General features: G+C 33.6%; 2 long non-coding RNA genes across 2 annotated transcripts in view; one reads left to right on the forward strand and one right to left on the reverse strand.

The window, feature by feature from the left end:
- LOC120777708 overlaps positions 1-18080 on the forward strand; it is a 137750-nt gene extending 119670 nt beyond the window's left edge. Inside the window, exon 3 of the long non-coding RNA XR_005705528.1 lies at positions 17007-18080. This is a non-coding gene — a long non-coding RNA (uncharacterized LOC120777708). The remainder of the gene's footprint in view (positions 1-17006) is intronic.
- Positions 1-21083, reverse strand: part of LOC120777707 — a 76890-nt gene that overhangs the window by 48282 nt on the left and 7525 nt on the right. The window contains exon 3 of the long non-coding RNA XR_005705527.1: positions 520-657. This is a non-coding gene — a long non-coding RNA (uncharacterized LOC120777707). The remainder of the gene's footprint in view (positions 1-519; positions 658-21083) is intronic.

The raw sequence follows: 21083 nt of genomic DNA on the forward strand, positions 1-21083 counted from the left end.
GAAAAAATAATTGGTACTGCAGATCTGAATAGAGAAAGTACAATCTTCTATCCGTACAAGAGTGTGCAACTGCTGCCGTACGGCCAATGATATTGCTTCAACAACCACACCGTTATTTCTGCTTTCTCCTAACTGTCAGTGGAAGCGAAGCAAATGGGTCTGGTAGTGAACGAGGGTAAGACGAAATATCTCCTGTCATCAAATACACAGTCGTCGCGCTCGCGACTTGGCTCCCACGTCTCTGTTGGCAATCATTACTTCGAAGTCGTAGATAACTTCGTTTATCTTGGAACCAGTATTAACACCAACAACAAGGTCAGCCTCGAAATCCAACGCAGAATAGCTCTTGCCAACAGGTGTTACTTCGATTTGAGTTTTTCATATTCAAGACACAATAATATAAGCGTCTCAAATCCACCTTATTCGCTTTTATTAAAAATATATTATGTGTGAAATTCTCCCAAGTTATCCACCGAGCCCCTTAATTGGCTCACAAGTAAAGTATTCATATTTCATTACCTTTATTTCAGCGCTGATTTCATTTAAGCAGAGTGACAGCTGATCGTGTCATGCAAAAACTGACTCACTATCATTCAATTCGCCCGTGTGCCTTTACAGCGCGTAAAACGGTGACGAATATTGAACATTTGTTGCAATCTGAAAACAAGAAAAAGACAAGAAAATGTAAAACAAACATTAAAAACGGAAGATATGCATATGAAACTTAAATAAATATTAGCATAAGTGGAAATTCAAGGTAATAAAACTGAGTGCTCGTGTATGACTAAGTGTTATTAGCAAGCCATTAAACAAATGTTTATGTGCGATATAAATTTATGAAATTAATTAAAAGAAATTATTGTGTTGTTGTGGCAATTTTACGATATTTATACACGGCTAATTGTGTGCGTTTATAGTAACTTTGGAAGTAAAGTTCTAGAGATATTGCGAAAGGTGGAGGAAGAGTGTTGAGATTTGTGTGCCTTTGTTTTGTTGTAAATATTTCTTAGAATCACAGTGAACTCTTCTAAATCTCTGAAAGAGCTCATTTTGGCTGAGCTCAGGCCACCAAGGGTAACAGATGTTAGGTCAGCTGTGAATATTCAATAAGCAGCGCCTGAACAAGAGTTTCAAAAGTTGAGGGTTCGGCTATAAATGCCTGAAACATCCTTTGAATCTCCGGTGACGAGATGAACAGATGCCGCCTCGAAATAAGCAATCACCACCCGTAAGTGGCTGCCTTAAGGGAATACCCAGCAATGCGATGGAGACAAAAAGCGACGCGGCATGTTACGACAGAAACCGACATACAATTATCTCCAATTGCATGCATTTGTACAAATGGGCAGAAGAAACTACCACGGACTCGCGTCCATTGAAACCAGTAAGACTCTGATTAAGGTATTCATACTGGAAAAAGCGGTACGAACAGTTTTGCTTTCGGGCTATGAGAGTGGTATTCTGTCACTTTAGTAAGTACCGATGACACCTTGCTGAAATGGCTGACAGACCAAAGCACAATTGCCTCAGTCTCGTCAAAATTCTGGCAGGTCTTCAAGTACGTTCTAAGCTCGTCACCATTAAATTGGCCGTACAGGTTCAGTTGAGCAGTACGCCTGATTACCACCTAGCTGGTGCTGAACACAACATCTAATGAGGACTTGGTTCAACCCTCGCGTAACCTACCACATGTGGAGACAATCACAGACCTTTCGGCAGGGCGACTGTATAACGCGTGGCGTCAGCAGCTGGAAGCGGACACCCAGCCGAAAAAACGAATACAAAAAGTAACAGAACCCCCAAAATCAAGAAGAAAAGAACAAAAGAGCAGAAGTGAAGAATATATTTCTGTTTTTTCGCAGAAGTAGAAGAATTCTGCGAGCGCCGGTGTTACAAATGGACGAAAATACGCGCTAAGAAAATATGGTATCAGTCAAGCCAGAAACACTCTTGGCAACAGGTACTACAGGACTGAGTAGGCAATTGAAAAGTAAAGTTCACTCCCGACAAACAAAGATCAAACTCTGCAAGGCCCTCATCATTCCATTGAGTCCAATTTTCGATGACTCGTTCGAGCGTTTCGACTGGTAACAGGCGTATGACACGCGTGATGTTTTGATCCAAGTCTGAATCGAAGCGTGCTTGTCCACATAGACTTTACTTGGCGGCCAAACGACCGACCAAAAACGTGAAATTATCTGCTCACCGACGTGTTCTCTCAATAACTCCATTGATTGATGCCATGTGTGGGTGGTGACGCCGTCTTGTTGAAACCACATGTCGCCGATATCACGATCTTCAATTTCAGGCATCAAGTAGTCGGTTATCATGCGCGATAACGGTCGCCATTGGCGTCCGTTGTTTTATCTGGATGAAATATCAGCTCTTGACTCTCTTCAGGTTGATCTTAGTCCGAATGCGGAAATTTCGCTCGTTTACATACCTATTGCGCCATAAATGAGCCTCATCGCTGAACACAATTTTTCTCGGAAACCTCGGATCTTCTTAGCGCTTTTCAAGAGCCCTTCAGCGGCTTCAGTTTTCGGACAAGCTATATTCTTTCAGTGTTTTTTGGACGTGGTCTATTCGTTCGAATCTTAACCAATAATGAATGCTGAGTCTCAAGATGGGTGACGGTGTTGCGAGTAGTACCTCAGTAGCCCGATTATGCTGTTGATCAAAACCTTCTTGTTTCAAATTAAGAAAAAACAAAGATTTATTGCTTCTGATATTATATTAAGTCGCAATTAAATTTTTTTCTTCTCTCACTCGCTGATTGCTTGTAAGGTAATAAATACCCTTGTCGCAGCAGCCTAATGATCGTCAAGTATGTGTCATTTCCACTGATGCATTAAGCGATCATTAATGCCGACAACGCACACATACAGCCACACTTGCCAACCCACTGACAGCTCATCAATTAAAATCGCATTTCAATTAGTTAATTCACTGCAAATGTTTCAATTTCCGAACAGCATAATAAGTACATATTAGTACAAAAAGCAACCACAACAACAAAGTGCACGAAACAAAAGCCAATAAATATCAAGCATCATCAGCATTGAAACAACTGCCCAAAAGCGGGGAAGCAGTGAAAAATAACAAAGAAGATTAAAAAAAAAACGAAAATAAAATTTGAGAAAACAAAAATAAAAATTGAAAAAGTTGAAAAATCGGCGAGTAAAAAGCCAGTGAACAAAGCCGCGTATAATAAAAGAATCGGTTACTAAATAAATGCACGTTTCAATTTCTTATTATGCGGCAATTTTTTCTGTTCACATCCTTTTTGTATACTTCATACGTTTATGTTTTCGGTTTTATTATAACGATTTTTGTCGGTTTTTTGTTTTCAAACTTTTTGGCGCAATTTAAAAGTTAATTTACTTCTGTTGGCCGCAGGGGCCGAACGAACATGACCAACACCACCCAGTCGCATATACGAAGAGCACAAGAAAAAAAAAAACAAAAACCACAAAAAGTGCGCATGAATAGCGATGGGAACGTACGATTCGCGCCGGGAAGAAAGATAGTTGGTAAGCACAATCTGACAGCGGCAACAAAAATCGACAGGAAGAAGACAAAGTTATGCAGGTCATTTGGTAAATGCGCCATGACCGGCCGGAAAAAGGGAGTCTCTCACTTCTGTGAGCGGCACGAATGTACTATACTAGCTGTGGGCCGGCGTACACGCGCACGGTGTGGCGGGTTTAAAGGGAAATGCGGACAATAGCCGGCAGCTGGCATAAATTGACCACCATGAAAACGCTCGTTGCAATTCATGCAACACTGGCGGCCAAAGCGATAACACGGTTTGCAAAAAACCAAAAAAAAGGCAAGCCACGACGCGGCAACTAAAGGAGGCAATCGAGATTGAGTCAAAGAGTTAAAACAAAAGAGCGCGCAACTATTGAAGCTTCAAGCATTATCAAAATGAAAGAAATAAAGGGCAAAAAGTAACTATGTAAATGTGGCAACAGTGCAGCAAAAGTGTGTGAAGGGCAAGGGAGTGTAATGAAGGGAAACAAGCTGCGGCGAACGGTTGTGATTCTTAATTTTATTTCGCGACAGCCGAAATCAGAAAGGCTAAAAGTTTTGAAACGTGCAAAAAAATTGAAAGCAATCAGCTTTTGAAGCAAAATTTAAGGGACCATTTAGGGTACAGGTTTAAATGCAGTATTTCTGAAATTTCTGGATATCATATATTGGATGTTGACAGCTTTTCCATCAAACTGTGAAACAATGATAAAGGATAAATATTCTACTTATCAAAATGTAAGAAATAAAGGACAACGAGTTACTATGTAAATGTTGCAACAGTGTAGCAAAATGTTGTGAAGGCAAGTGAGTGTAATGAAAGCTTTTATGGACTAACAGAGACCTTTGAAAAAATCCCAGCCAAATTGGATCCCACTAGGTGATCGATTTTTCTCAATAAGCCGACCAATAGAATATCCACTTAACGAGAAATAGACACATATTCAGTCAGCGAATGAATTAAACCGAAGCTTAATTCCACTTGTGAATAAATTTCGTTTTTGTAGCTACTCCTTTTCAACCAAATCGCCAATTCTTCATCTTATACTTCCACATGATGCAAGCATGATTTAGTGCGCGGCAATTTGATGATTAAACGCCGTACAGCCGAGATTGAAGCTGATGTATTAAACCATTGTCGAGAAGCTTTGCAATTGATTTGGTCAGGAATCAACACACAAAGGCGCAACACCACGGCAATCCCGACAGCATTGTGCAACCGGCTCACAAGCCAGCGGCAGTATCGCTTTACAGTCGCTCCAACTAGTAGCACAGTGTATCGCGAATTTCACTAACTTCGCTTTCAACCTTTGCGCCAACGATATGCTTTAAGCCAGTCATCGAGCCAGCTTCAATTGAAACGCCGCTGCAGTCTTGTGTTGCCGCCTGGCAGCTGGCCGTAGACAATAAACCGTAGCGAATGCTAGCGTACCAACGACGGGCCGACCAACCAGCCGGGCCCGGGGAACTCACTCACAAGTGCTTCATCAATGGGCGTGCAGCGAGCCACTAATGGGCATATGCAATCAGTGCCGCTACCAAACCAAAGTTGCTTACTCTGCTATTGGCAGCGCGGCATGGCTTAACGTTCTTGTTGCCTTTTTGTGTTTTTGTTTTTCACTTTTATCGTTCTGTTCTGCCGTTTTTTACTTTGAAATTGAAAACGAAAGCAAACCTGTTAAGATGGCAACACCACACTTGCCACTGCCGCTGTCAGCGTTGCCCGAAAACTATGTGTGGAAGAAATGTGAAAAAAACAAACTCATAAAAATGCTTTTCAAACATCTTCTGTAACGACCTCTAAGAGAACATCAATTATGCTGTTGTCAAAACAGTGTGTTGTTTTAGCGAATGTGATGAATGAGTGATTGGTGACTTTGTTTTATAAGTTCACCTAGGGTTTCGAAAGTTTAAAAAGAAGTTGAGTTTTAGATTGAATTGTTGGTAAAGATCGGAAGATCTTATATTGGAAACCGTCACTACGTCAAGTGGAATGAATATTCCCTCTCTCCTCCGATGTATAAAATTCTCCTTCTGTAGAAAGTAATGCATTTTTTTATTACATTAATAAAGCAATTACTGGGAACTTCGTCTAAAACATTTGATTTTCATTTTTATACTCATATTCATATATTTTTATATTTTCATAATCATATTCATATACATATTTGTGATACTATACTTTGCCAGGGTTTTAAATTCGAATCTGACATTACTATTGGTATAAGTCATGGTATTGTACTTGAGTTGCACTATTCTTCTTAATGGCAGAGTCGGTTGGTGTTATCTTGATTTCTTTTGGTGTTGGCTTAGTATTTTCTTATTAGTATTCGTATTGGTAATGGTACTGGTATTGGTAATGATACTGGTATTGATAATGGTACTGCTATAGGTAATATTCCTGTATCCAATACCAATTAGAATTTTTGTTGAAATATAGTTCACACACATAACTATCTGTTGTAATGGTAATTGTATTGGTAAGGGTAGTGGTGTTGGAATCATACTTGTATTTGTAATTGATATTGCAATATGGGGTTGTTTGTGAAAAATGGTAAAGACACATAAACATTCGGTAATGGTACTGGTATTGGTAATGGTACTGGTATTGGTAATCATACTTGTATTTATAATTGGTAATGGAATTTATGTTGATTTTGAAATAACAGTAAGGACCCAAAAATACCCGTTGTATTGCTACTGGTGTTGGTAATGGTACTGGTTTTCGAATCATACTTGTATTGGCAATTGCTATTTCAATATACATAGATTTGATTTTGAAAAAATGGTAAAGACACATAAATATTCGATATTTGATACATATGCGTTGTTAGCGACACTGGCTGTATGAAATGGTAATGGTAATGTAATGAAATAAGTAACTATGTAATTATATTCTTCGTTCAATCTAATTTGAACATGGAGACGAAATCGGTTTTGTATGTTTATTAATTATTGATATTGAAAATAATATTACTAGTGCTAATTACATAGGTATTGGTTGAATGGTATTGATACTGGTATTTCGGTTAATATTTGTTATTGATATCGGTATTGGTATTGTCATTGGAGTTGGTATTGGTATAAGTATACGTTATTGATATTGGAACTGGTATTGTATTGGTATTAGTATTGGTAATGGTATTGGTATTTGTGTTGTTATTCGCTTGAAATTGGTATTGGTATTGATATTGGTATTGCTATTAGTATTTGTTATTGATATCGGTATTGGCATTGGTAATGGTAATGGAAATGGTACTTGCACTGGTATTGGTATTGACATTGTTACTGTTATTGATATTGATATTTGGTATTGGTAATGATACTGGTATTAGTACTGGTACTGGTAATGGTATTGGTAATGCTGTTGGCTGGAAATAGTATAGATTTGCGGAATGTTTGGGATCGAAGGTATTGTATTACATTACCCATGATATTGATAATATTAAGTTGTAATGGTTTCCATATTTACAGTGTCATTTTGTTTGAAACGCTACTAATACTTTTATCTAAACTAAATTTTACTAATTTCAAACACAACTTTGCAATTTGAAGTAACTCACAGCCGCATTTATCCCACAGCAACACATTATTCTCATGACAAACAACACGACAGTAAACAACATAGCTACGCATGCGCAACAACGTGAACGAGTGCGACCACCGCCCGCTGCCATTTGGCACATAAATCAAGTGTTGACAGACAGACAGCTGAGCAGATACACAGACATACACACACACATACAGCAAACGTACCAAAATCAAAGAGACATAACGACGGCCACCTTGTGGTTGTTTTCGCTGCTTTAGCGAGTAAATTTAATGGATTCCTTAGTGCCTCGTACTTTTTGTCGCGCTATGTGCGGTAAACCTGCAGAGTTGCATTGCATTCTGAGGCAGTTTTGTTTTTTTTTTTTGCTTGCTCACGCATTTTAAAATTCAACTAATAAAATAAAATGGCAAAAAATAGGAAAAAGAAAATAAATTGTATATATGTATAAATATGTGTGTATGTGTTTGGTGTTTGACTGCTGCTAAAATGAATTGATTCGCTTCTAATTCAAGCGCGGCCGACAGCGAATGCAAAGGGACCCATGTGGTTGTGGCTGCAAGGGGGGCAATGCATTCTCAGACCGACGCGCAAACAAACCAAAAGACAAACACATTTTTTCAAGTGACTGAATAAAGGTATGTGTATGTGTGTGCGTGGCTGTGTGTTTGCTTAGGCTGTTTTGCTTTTGCAGCATAAAACCCATAAATAATTTCAGTTTTTGAACGCCTCTAAGCCTTGGCAGTAAAAATATTTAGTATATACATATATACTATATATACATATACATACATATGTACATATATGTACATATTTCGCATTTTTCTGCTATTTGCCATTATTATGTTTTTGTTATTGTTTCCAAAGTGTAGTTTGCTTTTGCTTTTATTTGCTTTTCGATGCTCAATTTTATGACTTGAAATTTTATTGCATTTCATTTTGGTCCACATTCACCTCACATGCGGCTAGTGACGAGCGTAGCCAAATGCAACTGCTAACGTAAATACTTATTCTGTACATATGTATGTACTATATATGTATGTATGTGCGTGTTTGTGCACTATTGCAACAACTACAACATTTGCTTGTAGCATTTTTGCGAAAATAGCCACTGATGTCATCTTTCGCCGAAAAATAAACACCAACTAAACAAATAAATGCAACGTTAGGCATGCATATATACATACAAATGTACATACATATAGTATTTATGTATATATCATTTCTGCCTAGTTATCTGCCTTTGTAGTTGTTCGCTTACACATTGCTTTTCTTCGTAAGAAACGCAACAGATTTCGCGATGTAAATCAATTGCGCATGCAAGCAGCCACACTTTTGCGAAAGGTAAGCGGAAATGTTTGTGATTATGTGTGTTTCATTGGAATTGAGATACATACATATTAAGTAGGTGATTTTCTTGAATGTTTGAAGAACGAAAAATGTTCGAAAAACGACAGCAATTTGATTTACAAACCATGATGTGGTGCGAAAATTGAGTTAAGGTTTGGGAATATCATTTTCTAATTCAGGTGTAACTTAAAAATTAATTTTTGTGTAACTTCTTACTTAATTATTTGTATATATTATGTATTAAAAAAAACGAAAGTTTTTATTATTTTATATTAAATTAAATTTCTGTTATTAATTACTAATTATTCAAAATTATTCAAAATTATTAATTATATAATTAATTATAAATGGAAAAGTCATTAATTAATTAATTAATTACAAACTTTTTTCAAAAATTAATAAAATAAATATTTTTTTTTTTACTTAATTATAAATTATTTAACAAACAACTACAAAGTATTCAAATTTAGTTATAATTGTTTACTAATTATTCGAGGCTATTAATTATATCATCAAGTTATTGATTATATCATCAAGTTATTGATTATATAATTAATTGCAAATTAATTTCAAAAATGCAATTATGAGCATTTTCATTTTTTGTTTTCTCAATAATATTAATTACAAATTATTTTAAAAGTCTTAAATTTTTTAAAATTAAAATTTGTTAATTTTTGGATGTTTTTTTTGTTGTATTTTGTTGAAACTTTTCATTTATTAATTAATTATGTATAATTTTTTTCAAAACAAAATAAGACAAAATATCAGTCTTTTTAATTTATATATACATTTAATTATAATTAATTACTAATTATTGAAGATTATCACTTTTATAATTAATAATAAATTATTAGTTATATAAATCATTACGAATAAATTTCAATTTGTTTTATGAACATTTTCATACTTTTTTCCAAAGATTAGTTATGCTATTTTTAATAATATTAATATAGTATTATGCAAATATGGCATACTTTGTAACAAGAATGTTATTATAATTAATTATTATTTATTCATGTACTTAATTATTAAATAAATAGTTAATCGTAAAACTAAATTAATAGATAATTTCAAATTAATTATTTATATAATTAATAAAAATAGTTTAATAATTTATTACGATAATTAATTACGTATTTAAAAATTAGGTGCTTTTATTACAATTGCAGGTTTTCTCACATTTTTATTTTCAAGCACTTAAATTTTTTAAGATTTTTTATTTATCATTTGATATAAATTTATTAATTTTTTTATAATTTTTAGAGATGTTCATTTTTCATTGCTTAGTTACTGCAATTTTAAATGTAATTTCATTTAATTTTTTCAATTTAAGATATTTAATAAATTTTTAATTATGCGAAATTAATTACTGATAACAGTTTTTATTTTATTTGTAATTATTTAAATAATTAATTTCGAATAAATATTTTTGTTTTCATTTTAAGTTTTTTAAATAACTTTTATAATTGTTCGAAATTAATTATTGTCTACTGTTTTTTTTATTATTAATTAATTAATTTATTAAATTTTTGTAATTACAAATACATTACACAATTATCAAAATTCTTTTAAATTTAATTGGTAATTAATTTTTTTCACTATAAATATGTTCATACAAATTTTAAATTAAATTTTATATAAAAAAATATTTTTTTATTTTAAATATCCGTTGAATTTAATTAAATAATAATAATAAAAAAACACGTTTTAATTTTTCTAAAAAAATCGCATGAAATTAATAATTATGATTATATTATTAATGAATTATCTAAAAAATTAACAAAAAAATTATTATTATTATTATTTATTATTAATTAACAAAATTACAACTTAAAAATAGCTCTTTATTCATATTTTTTAATAAATTACTAAATGTTGATATATTTTATTTCCAAATAAATTTTATTTCAATTTTTTAATAAAAACAATAATGTTAATTTCAAAAATTAATTTATTTAGACTTGTACGCGACATCTTTCTTTCAAACATATTCTTTATTTATCTATAGTTTTATGAATTTATATAGAGATAATTATTAAACGTATTTTTTACACTTTACTTATTAACTAATTAATTTTTTTCAGTTTGTAATTGTCTAAATTCGTTAATTATTAACTATAATAATTAAATTTCTTTTTATTTTTTTATAAAGTTTTCATAGAATATTTTTTTGCCAAGCGAATCATAACTTTTTTATTTTTAATAATTTTTTTCTGAATTGCTTTATGCTTTATTTTTTTTTTTTAATTTTAATGTTTTAATTTTTTTCTTATTATTATTCCTCATTATTTTTTATAATTAAATCAGGATGTAATGCCAAAATTGTCTTATCATTTAGTTACCAAATTGCAAAACCTTCCACCCACGCTCATATAAATAAGTATATAACTGTATTTGTTTACTGTTTCGGAAGTATACACCTAATTCCATTGAAATCCACAATCCACCGCCATATTATCTTCTTATGCCCGATAAAATTCCTTTCTAATGACAATAAAAAGATAAACAAAACATTCTTCAGATAAGAAAGCTGCCAGCGTTTGTAAATATATCTTACTAATCATATAAGTATGTATGGATGTACTATGTATGTATGTATGTATGAGGGTGCTGATATTTCAACTAATGTGGCAGGAAAGTCAGTATAATATATAATATATAGATATGAATATATTATATATATACTATTTATCTATTTACGCTATATATAATCTTATATATGAGTAGTTTTGTGGACTCTAATCTAGGCTATGCGCCGCTTATCTCATCATATTGAAGGAGAAGGTGAGCGAGCTTAGCTGGAAGTGGTTCGATAAGTGGAGTACTTCTATGATGTTATGGTAGATAACATTTACATACATTTAGAAAATAATATATATATATAAATGTATAATATAAATACATATACATATATAGAGTTGTTTGCTATAAATTTCATGCGAAATTTTGCTTGGAAAAATATACTAAAATCTTATTGGTAACAATAAAACAAAACTAAAAAAAGTTGAAGTAGAAAAAATTTTGAAATATTTTAGACACTCTCATATTGTTAAAATATATTTACCAACACATATAAAATTTCATAAATAGTTAATACCAGTTGGGTAGAGGTGCAGTGAGCTTCTTTAGGGATGGATCAAATAATGTTGGTGCAGGTGTATACACATTGTCAAGAACTCTCTATTAACTTCAATTCAATTCAACTTAACTACAGACTTCATTACCATGTAATTGTTTTTCAAGCCGAGTTTGATGCCACCGTGGTTGCGCTAGATCTACTACTCCGAAGTGTAGCCTCCTACAGAGAAGTGAATATCCAAACTGATAGCAGGGCGGCGATACCAGCCTCGAGCTCACTTACATATGTACTTAGCGTTCAGAGGTGGAATATCTAGCCTTATTATCAATTATAACGAGTCAATTTTTGATACGACTAGTATTGGTGCCAGGCTGCAGCGGAATTGGAGCGAACTGCAAAGCCGATGAGCTGGCAAGGAAAACACCCTAGCCACCCTTTCTGTTGAATTGAAGCGTTCGCCGACCGCTCCTTTTGTGTTCTACTACTGGATATATAGGCTTCGCGGGAGCTTGGTCAGCGTTGAGCCACCATCGGTTTAAGCGCTGTCGCAAGATCTTTTTGGCCCAGGATCAATCGTAAGAGATGCAGTGAGCCTTCAAAGTAAGGCTAGCCTCTTCTTGGTGTTGTACGTTCTGTACAGAGTGTGTTTCGCGCGCTTCGCCCAACTTAAGGTCAATATAATCGGCCTACTGAGAGGAGCATTCGGACCACCATCACCCATCTGGAGACCTAGCATTCATTATTGTATAATGTTCGATCGAATGTACCACGTCCAGCAAGCAGTGAGACAATATAGCAGACGTAGCTGAGAGTGAGCACGAAGACCGTGTTTTTTGTTTCAATATTTTTGTATTTCTTTCGATTTTCAATAGAATTGTTGCTTACAAATTTCTCCAATCAGTCTCACACAACCATGTGTTTTATAAACACTATTTTTCTTTCGGTCATCTCTGCCAACTCTCTCTCTCTGCGCGCTCTGTACAACATTAAACTATTTCAAAGTCAAATGAATTTGACGTCGCACACATGTAAAAGTCACAAAGTGCAATAACTAAAATTGTAAATTTCGAAAATAAAATAGTTTTTCAAACGCAACACACGAAATTCGTATTGCGGCAGCATTGACGGCGACTGCTGCCAATTCGAATGCCACCAAAGATAATCCACGTTGCAAATACACGCTGGTTGTTTTTGTATTTCGTGATTTGCTGCAGCTTTGTGATATATTTATTTTTGAAATATTCTTATTTTCTTAAATTTATTTTCGTTGTTTGCTTGTGGAATGCGTTTGGTTTGTGGGAACACACACTAACGGCATTTCAGTGTCGAAAGCGCAATGCTCGTATTTGCTGAGAAACTTTCATCTTCGTTGCTTTGTCTTTGTGAAATGTTCTTTAATTCTATTTTGTTGTGGATTAAAGCAACAATAAAGTTTTAAAAATATGCACGCGTTTATGAAATGATCCGCATGAATGACAGCAGCTCGTCGGCCGGCGCTGCCTTTGGTTCGTGCCATGCATTTGGTGAATGAAGACAAATCGGCAGCGGCGACAAGGCGCTTAAGCGTTGGCGTTGGCGTGTGCACTTTCAATTAAATTTTTTTGTTGTTTTATAAAAATAACTTAATTAGTTTCGGGATTAGTGTGTTATTCTTTGTTCCGAGCGCAAGTAATATGTGTGTCAAAGGAATTAAGTACAGAGTGGATTTACGGAGATCACTTGAGGGCAGCGATTGTAGGGTGATGGGTGGCGCTTAAACTATATAAGTGAAATTTTAAGAACTCCTTAAAAGTTGAGGGGCTAAATTATGACAAAGAAAATTGACAGGGAACAAAAATGTATGCAAAATGAGAACACGAGGTCGTAAAAACTGCGGTTTGTTTAAAAACTTGCTGGCAATATGTAAAAAAAAAAGAAATAGTTGGGATCTCCTTGATACCGTTGCCGTTCTTCATGAAGACCTGTGAAGGCTGGACGGGATTATGACCAAGGTTCTCAACTCGTCGCCGATCACTTTTCATATACCCAATGTGTGCAAAGTCGAACGAGTGGTCCCCTCTTTGAAACTAACCAAACCCGGCAATCTAAGGGAGTCATATCGCCCGTTAACACTTTTTCCCCAGCAGTGAAGACACTTGAGACCTTATTACTCCCGATCTTCACGCGACACCTAAGTCTAGCAGATCATCAACATTTTTTTTGGCCACTTCACAGCACCGCCACAGCACTTAGTAGAATTAACATCGAGATAGTTCGTGACCTAAATCCAAAAGTTGTCTGGTATGGGACGATCATAGTAGCGTTCCACTTGCCAAAAGCTTTTAACACAGTCAATCCTACAACACAACTAGAGAATATCGTACAATGTACGATTCTTCGAAGGCTGAAGAGGTGAACCATGCAATATCTAAGCGGTCGGGAATCACCGGTACTGCTTCGTATACAGAATTCTAATAGAAGAATAATTAATTCTAAATAAAGAAAACATTTTAGATTAAAAATAATTAAACAGGTGATTCCACATAATTCTAGGTTAAGAAGAATTAAAAAGGTGATTCCAGAAGGTAATCTCTTCTCCGCGCTACTATTTAACGTCCATATTTCGAAAAACCCGCAAACAAAAGTGGAAATTTCCATTACTTCATACGCAGCTGATTGTACGTTATTGATATTGAGGGAAAAAAGTATCCCTGCCGTCGTCTGCTTGAAGCGGAGCAGCCTCCTACGATAATCCGACCAGTCTACAGACGCAACAGACTTCAGACAAGCATTGACCGCCATTCACACTGAAGCCACTACAATCTTCACCGAATCGAGAATCTACAGTGTTCCTTGCGATATTGTAGCAGGTTAATCTTCTAGTTATAAAGAATTGACCCTCCATACCAAATACCTCTTACCCTAAGATCCGACCCTGTCGAAATAGCATGTTCTCTGGGCCTACCGTGAAATGATTAATACAGGTAATGATCAAAGGACTAGTCAAGATTTTCGACAAGATGTCAAAACGTAGCTTTTTGCGAATAAAATACACTTAATAAAATTCACTGTATGTAGAAAGTGGTCTGGGTTGAGCTTTTAGATAATAGTTCTTCAAAGCATAACGTCAAACACTTCGGTTCTCTTTGACACAGGGTCAACCTCTAAAAATTTTTCTATTCAAGAAACTTTTAAGTGGTTTCCGAGACAGATATTAATTTCGATAAATTTAGAAGTGATCCAAATAAAGTCTCTGGTTGGTAATTTCTTCAAGAATACTGAGTACAATATATGTAAATGTCAAATAATTGTGTTCACTTTGACAGCCAGTTTGGGAGATATTTCTCCAAGAGAATCTCTACTTTTAAATACTGAATATAGATTCAAGTAAAACGAAGTTATTAGTTGAAAATACTTTCATATCACAATACCAAGCTTTTGTTTAAAGCGGTTCAAAGTTTCATAATAAAATATGTGAAAATATATACATATATATTTTTTTTTTGTCAGTCCGGGTCAAATTTGATCAGATGATGGATAGCATGAAAATTCTTTGAAATATATGTACATATTTATATATAGATAACAATATCGATATATACATACAAATGTACATACATATGTACATACAATAGTTAAATAAACTAACTATAACTTCATTCAAAGTAGAGTATTTCAGCGAATAAATTTTGCTTTGCTTTGTGAGACTTTCAAGTATATCAAAACAATATCAAACAACAACAAATACAGTAACAAAGTCTCAGCACAAAAGCTCGGCACAAAAGCTTTGCATGGCCTTAATAATCAATAGGCCTATGCGAAACTAATATCTAAAAAAAAAAGAAGAAAAATAATAATCATAGCAATAACAATAATTGCAAAAGGCTAAAGTCGGAAAAAGGCGGTAATTTTGCATTAAAGCGAATTTCACGCTATTGAAAACCACTCAGTGCCGCAGCAAGAAAAAAATCACCAACTTCCCAGTTTTATTATGCTACGACCTTTTTGTGATTATTTATTTGTGTAGTATTTTTCTACATTTTTTTATAACTTTTGCTTTGTTGTTTAGCGCTAGAGGCTAATTACAATAGGCCGCAGCACATTGCAAAGTAAAAAGGCAATATTGGAAATTATGGAAAAAACCGAATAACAATTAAAAAATAAACAAGTAAAGCAAAGATTGTAAAGAGCAGAGAATTGCACAAAAAGCTGTTAATTCAAAATAAGCAACAACAAATACAAGTGGCAGTAATAAGTACAATAGAGGATGGAATAGTGTTGGTAATGAATAAGCAAGTAATGATTTTGGTATTTGTCGATATAATAAGCAAGTAAATAAATAGAAAAATTAGAGATAATTAAAAATTTATTTTAATTAAAAAAATTAAAATTTAATCTTAATTAAAAAAATATAAAAAAAATTAAGTTTAATTAAAAAAAAAAGTTTAATCAAATAATTCACTCGCATATTGCAGCTTATGACCAAATTATGCGCATAATTCGGTATTAAGTGGATATAACCCACCTGCACCACCCACCAGAAAAAGTTTCTTATTTTCTTTGAATTTACTAAAAACATGCCTATCAAAAAAATTTTGTTCCATTACCTTTTTATTTTTTCCGTTTTTCGTATTTTTACGAAGTTTTACATTTCATGCCCTTGCACTTGTTTTTATTTTGTTGTTATGTGTCACTTTCAATATTGCCATTTATAGTATGCATACTCATACATATGTACATATGTATATACATTCATATGTAAGTCAATATGTCTGTAACAGATGTCACCGTGACCCATTAAACCGCAGTAACCGCACCAACTGGAATTTTTAAATTTCATATAAATACATAGTACATACTTACATACATACTCGAATATGTTTATTTATTATAATTGCATAATTACATGGTTGTCTGTTGTCCTTAAGTTGCAAAAAGTATTGGGCAGAACAAATCAACTGTGAAGGATTTTTACCCAATTCACTCCAGTATTAAACAAAAATTCGTTTTGCCTGCTGCGGTTTGATGTTGAATTTCATGAAAGGAGTTTTTGCATTATCTGTTATAATCCGCGGAATTTGAAACCCCTTAAATTACTAAATCAAACTTTATAAAAATATCTTTATTACAAGTCAGGACTTAATACTGTAAAAAACTTCCGAAACTTAACTATTAATACCATTGCCAACATTCACATTTCTATGTAATTCTATAAAATTCCATAGCGAATACCAACAACGAAAGAATGCTCAATCATACAAAGAAACGAACTTCCCATATTACTCCGTTTGACTTCCACTATATACTTCATATGTATGTATGTACTCTCCTATACTCATCAAATTTTGAATGTGAATCAATTGTAAAGAAATATAGAGCTCTCTATAATTACATGCACACATAAATATATTTACGTACCGCATACTTTTTTACATTTCCAATATTTCCAACTTGTCACTGCTTACTTGCCTCTGCCAACTCTCTGTAATAACAAAATTGTTACATTCATTGCAGGTGCTGCAAAACAAACACAATTTGAAAAGAAACACAGCAAAAAGAAGAAGCACGCATGCAAAATATTCGCAACGCATTTCTACTGCTTATGCACTCTTCTTTCTCTGCCGCTGAACTATATACGTATGTATGTACATAATTGCAGAAACATATTGGTTTGTTGTTGGAAACTGTAGCAAACATCAAGCAGTGGAGTGAGAGACTGCCTGTTGTTGCGGTAATACACTAATTAAGAGATCAAAAGTATTGATGAGTGGCTGTGAGAGACAGCGTGAGTATGTTGGAATGTGTTACCGTTTGGCTTCATACTCATTGCAAGAACTGGAATTTGGTGAACAGTTGCTTCTGCTGCTAAAGTGTAAAAATTGCGATTTGGACAATAAATTGTTAATAATTAATTAATAAAATATGTTTAAAAGTGTCTTAAAATGTTTAGTGAAGTGTTTAAAGTGCAGTGCAAGTGAAAAGTGTATAAATAGTGTAGTGAAAAAGTATTTTAAAGTGGTTGAAAGAAGTTGCGTGCGAAATCTAATTGGAATGGAAATTTTTTGCGCAGACGGTACGGGTTCGTTCGTGTGTGTTGTGTGCGTGCATGCAAAGCCGGGCAACAGGCTAATAAGTAGTAAAATAAATGTGCTACTGCATAAATTTATTAATATTATAAATTTTGAAAAATATAGAAGTCAAAAAAGAGTGAAAATAAAATGTGCCCTGCAAATCGAAAATTAATAAAAATCTGTCGTGAAGAGCCACGTGCATAGTAATGAACGGGTATCGTTTTGTATACCATGTATGGTATGTGAGTACGCGTCGGGTTCGGTTCGTGCGTATATCGGTATAATCTCCGGTAGTGCGTGGAAGTTTCTAGAAGCGTGTAAGTAATTAAAAAAAGCAAAATATAGTAAAAATTAATTAGTGGTAAAAGTGTGAAGTGCGGTAATTGTTGTATGCGTTCGTCCATTGATATAAACGATAAGTTGCTTAACGACTATGCAATGAATGGAGATCCAATATTGCAAACAAAGGCCTCTTAATTTTCATATGCAGCACTATGCAAGAAACAGGTGGTAAGCTTTGGTGAGTACTATTCTTTTGTTTTTAAAAATTTTGATATTGTATAGAAAATAAATATACACTATTTTATGCATAATATTTCGAACTGTACACAATCTTCACATTAGTGATGGTGTTGTGTTTAAACTGAAAAAATCGAAAACTTAATAAGCGATTACGTATTAAATATGAAATATTTTTTCAACTAAAATTTTTTAAATAAAATTCCATTAATTTTTTATAAATCTGGTTTTAAAGGGTTATATCCACTTACGAATTTCAAAAATAGATTTTTTTCTGCATAGCTATGGAATTTACATATACTATTTGAAAATAATACCTCAAAAATGTATAGTTGATCCGGCAAATATTTTCGGAGGTGTGACCATACTAAAAAAAATTTAGCTTAGTGTAATTGGTTTTCAAAAACTTTCATTGCGTTTTTCTCGAAACGCTGCTTTTAGATTCGATGAGAAAACTTTCTCCGAAAAGACTAGACCGATCGACATGAAATATGCGCAAGACCTTCGTAGCTATATTTTTCAGGTATGTAACTATTGAAGAAATAAGATTTTAATACTATTTACATTTTTTAAGCAATCATGAAGTATAAATCTGTAAATTTTTACATAAGAAATATTTGTATTTGAAATAGATAATAAATTATCTTCACCGTATCACCGTAGTTCGAATCCTCAAGATCAAAAACTTTTCGAAATGAGTTACGCCGATTATTAAAGTATATTAAAAGTTTACATATTAAATAAAAAATAAAAATAAAAAAATATTCATAAAAAACTTGATTTTCTGATTTGTAAGTGGATATAAACTTTATTTTATTAGATTATTTTCCGGTGTCGGAACAATCTTATTTCAAAAGTAATTTTTATACCGAAGTCAGCAAAATCAGATAATCGATATAATTATGTAAAAAATATTAGGTGTATTGAGGCAAATTTACAATATCGTATTGTCCGTTATAATGCCAAATTCAATGAATGACCTTGTATGTCATTGGTATTAATTTTGAAAAACTGCGTTGGTAGCTTTTTATTAATAAGATTCACTGAGGGGAGCTATAAGACCCTTCCATATTTCAAAATACAATCATAATAACAGTTATTTTTTAAATTTTTTCTACTCATGTAACTTACAGCACTGCTAGAGTCACATTTTATTCGTTTTATTTATTGTTTTTTTTATTAATACTTTCCCTATTTTACACATTTTATTCGACATTGCCGTGCAATAAACTTCAGACGACTTTATGGCTCTCCTTTGGATACGCGTTGAAAATGTGAACGACACTTTTATAAATGTAACATATTTTTTTACACACTTTTCACGTAATTTTACTACATACATACATATACATATATGTATATTTATGCTTGTTTCCCTCTTGTTTGTTTATTGTTATTTCACATCGACCATATCTGATAAATTGTGCAGAGATAAGGAAAAGGTTGTAGTTGCTCGAGTATTTAATGCCGCCAATTCCACTGTCATTTAAGTAAACAAGTCAATGCGAAGGCGAAACTTCACAAAATGTGACTCCATTACTGCAATAAAGTGGATGTGAACTCGTTTTTCACTCATTGAGGTTGTTACTCCAATTGCGTTCACTGCTATTTATATAAATGTATGTATATATGTACATATGCTATACACCTATAGTTAGGGTGTTATGTTAACACCGTTTTACTTTTAATACTAGTTTGTTTACTAAGTATGTATGTATACTTGTGACAAATCAATTTCATTTCATTTACACCTTTATTGTGAGTAAATGTTTATACATATATACTAAATATATGTATGTATACATACCCATATCGATGTATATGCAATAGTTTTTTTAATTACCGGGAAGTTGCTAGAAAATTTTCTTGGTACTAATTGGTTTTCAAGCGGCAAAAGCAGAAACTCAGCTCAAGGTACAAGGAAAAAGGAATTCAAAAAGAGTTGAAAATACAATTGGGCTCTCAAATTTCAAATGATTTCCTGTATACTTTAGTATCGTTACTTGCAATATTGTGATAAGTATTAGCATGCTTCGTATAACCTCACTTCTTACTGACAGTTGGACAAGCTCCAAAATATAATCACAACCACAGCGAAACTCTAAGAAATTATTAGTGCTTAGTTAAATAATCTGTAATATTCAATTTCACTAACCGCCTGGAACTCGTTAACGAATCGAACGACAAAATTTCGTCTAAATTTCATATAAGGTCCATGTTTTCATAACTATTTCAAAATTCTTAACCCTTTTCACTTGCACGGTTTTACATGAAAGAGTAGATATCAATGACATCTCCATATATGTATTTCATATGCTTTTATGAGCAACAAGAGTAAAGAAATATTACCAAGAAATTCTCCCATCTTCTTATTTCCCTTAATAACTGTAATTTCGGAAACATGAAAACCTTCAGCCATCACTTTGAACTCTTTGTACGTCACCAGGATCAATTAGTCTGTCAGTCCCTTTATTCCGGTGAGTGTTTATTTCCGTTTCAACACTTTAGCTTCTATTAAACCAATTATCAGGCGGTCACTTGGGTTCGCTCTCCGACGGAAATAGTTAGTTAGCCATTACAGGTTTAAAGTCGCACACTCCGATTTCAATATTTCCTAGTGCCATGAATAAACAAAAACATATTCATAACACGCAATGGAAATGAAAGCAAATTTCTGCCAGTCAACAAGGCAGGTAGGCAAACGCATGTTTATAACTCGCTGCCTCATCCACCACATACACCACTCCACCAGCAGCAACATTACTTTCGTAAATAACTACAAAAGGCAAACTTGACAACAAGCCGTTAATTGAATTTGGTAGCTGCTGTTTGGCACCGAGCGCACGAATGTGAACGTACGCTTGACGAACGGCCGGCCAGTCAGCGCGTTTCAGATTGCGCGCTTGATTTGTTTGTAAAAAAGCATTTTTTTGTATTTTTGCCTGGCCGTTTGTCTTTGGTGGGGGTGGTGGCGGCGCTAGCGCTGCTTAGCCGTTTGCTA

The sequence above is a fragment of the Bactrocera tryoni genome, chromosome 5, assembly GCF_016617805.1.
Source record: "Bactrocera tryoni isolate S06 chromosome 5, CSIRO_BtryS06_freeze2, whole genome shotgun sequence".
Taxonomy (NCBI): Eukaryota; Metazoa; Arthropoda; class Insecta; order Diptera; family Tephritidae; genus Bactrocera; species Bactrocera tryoni.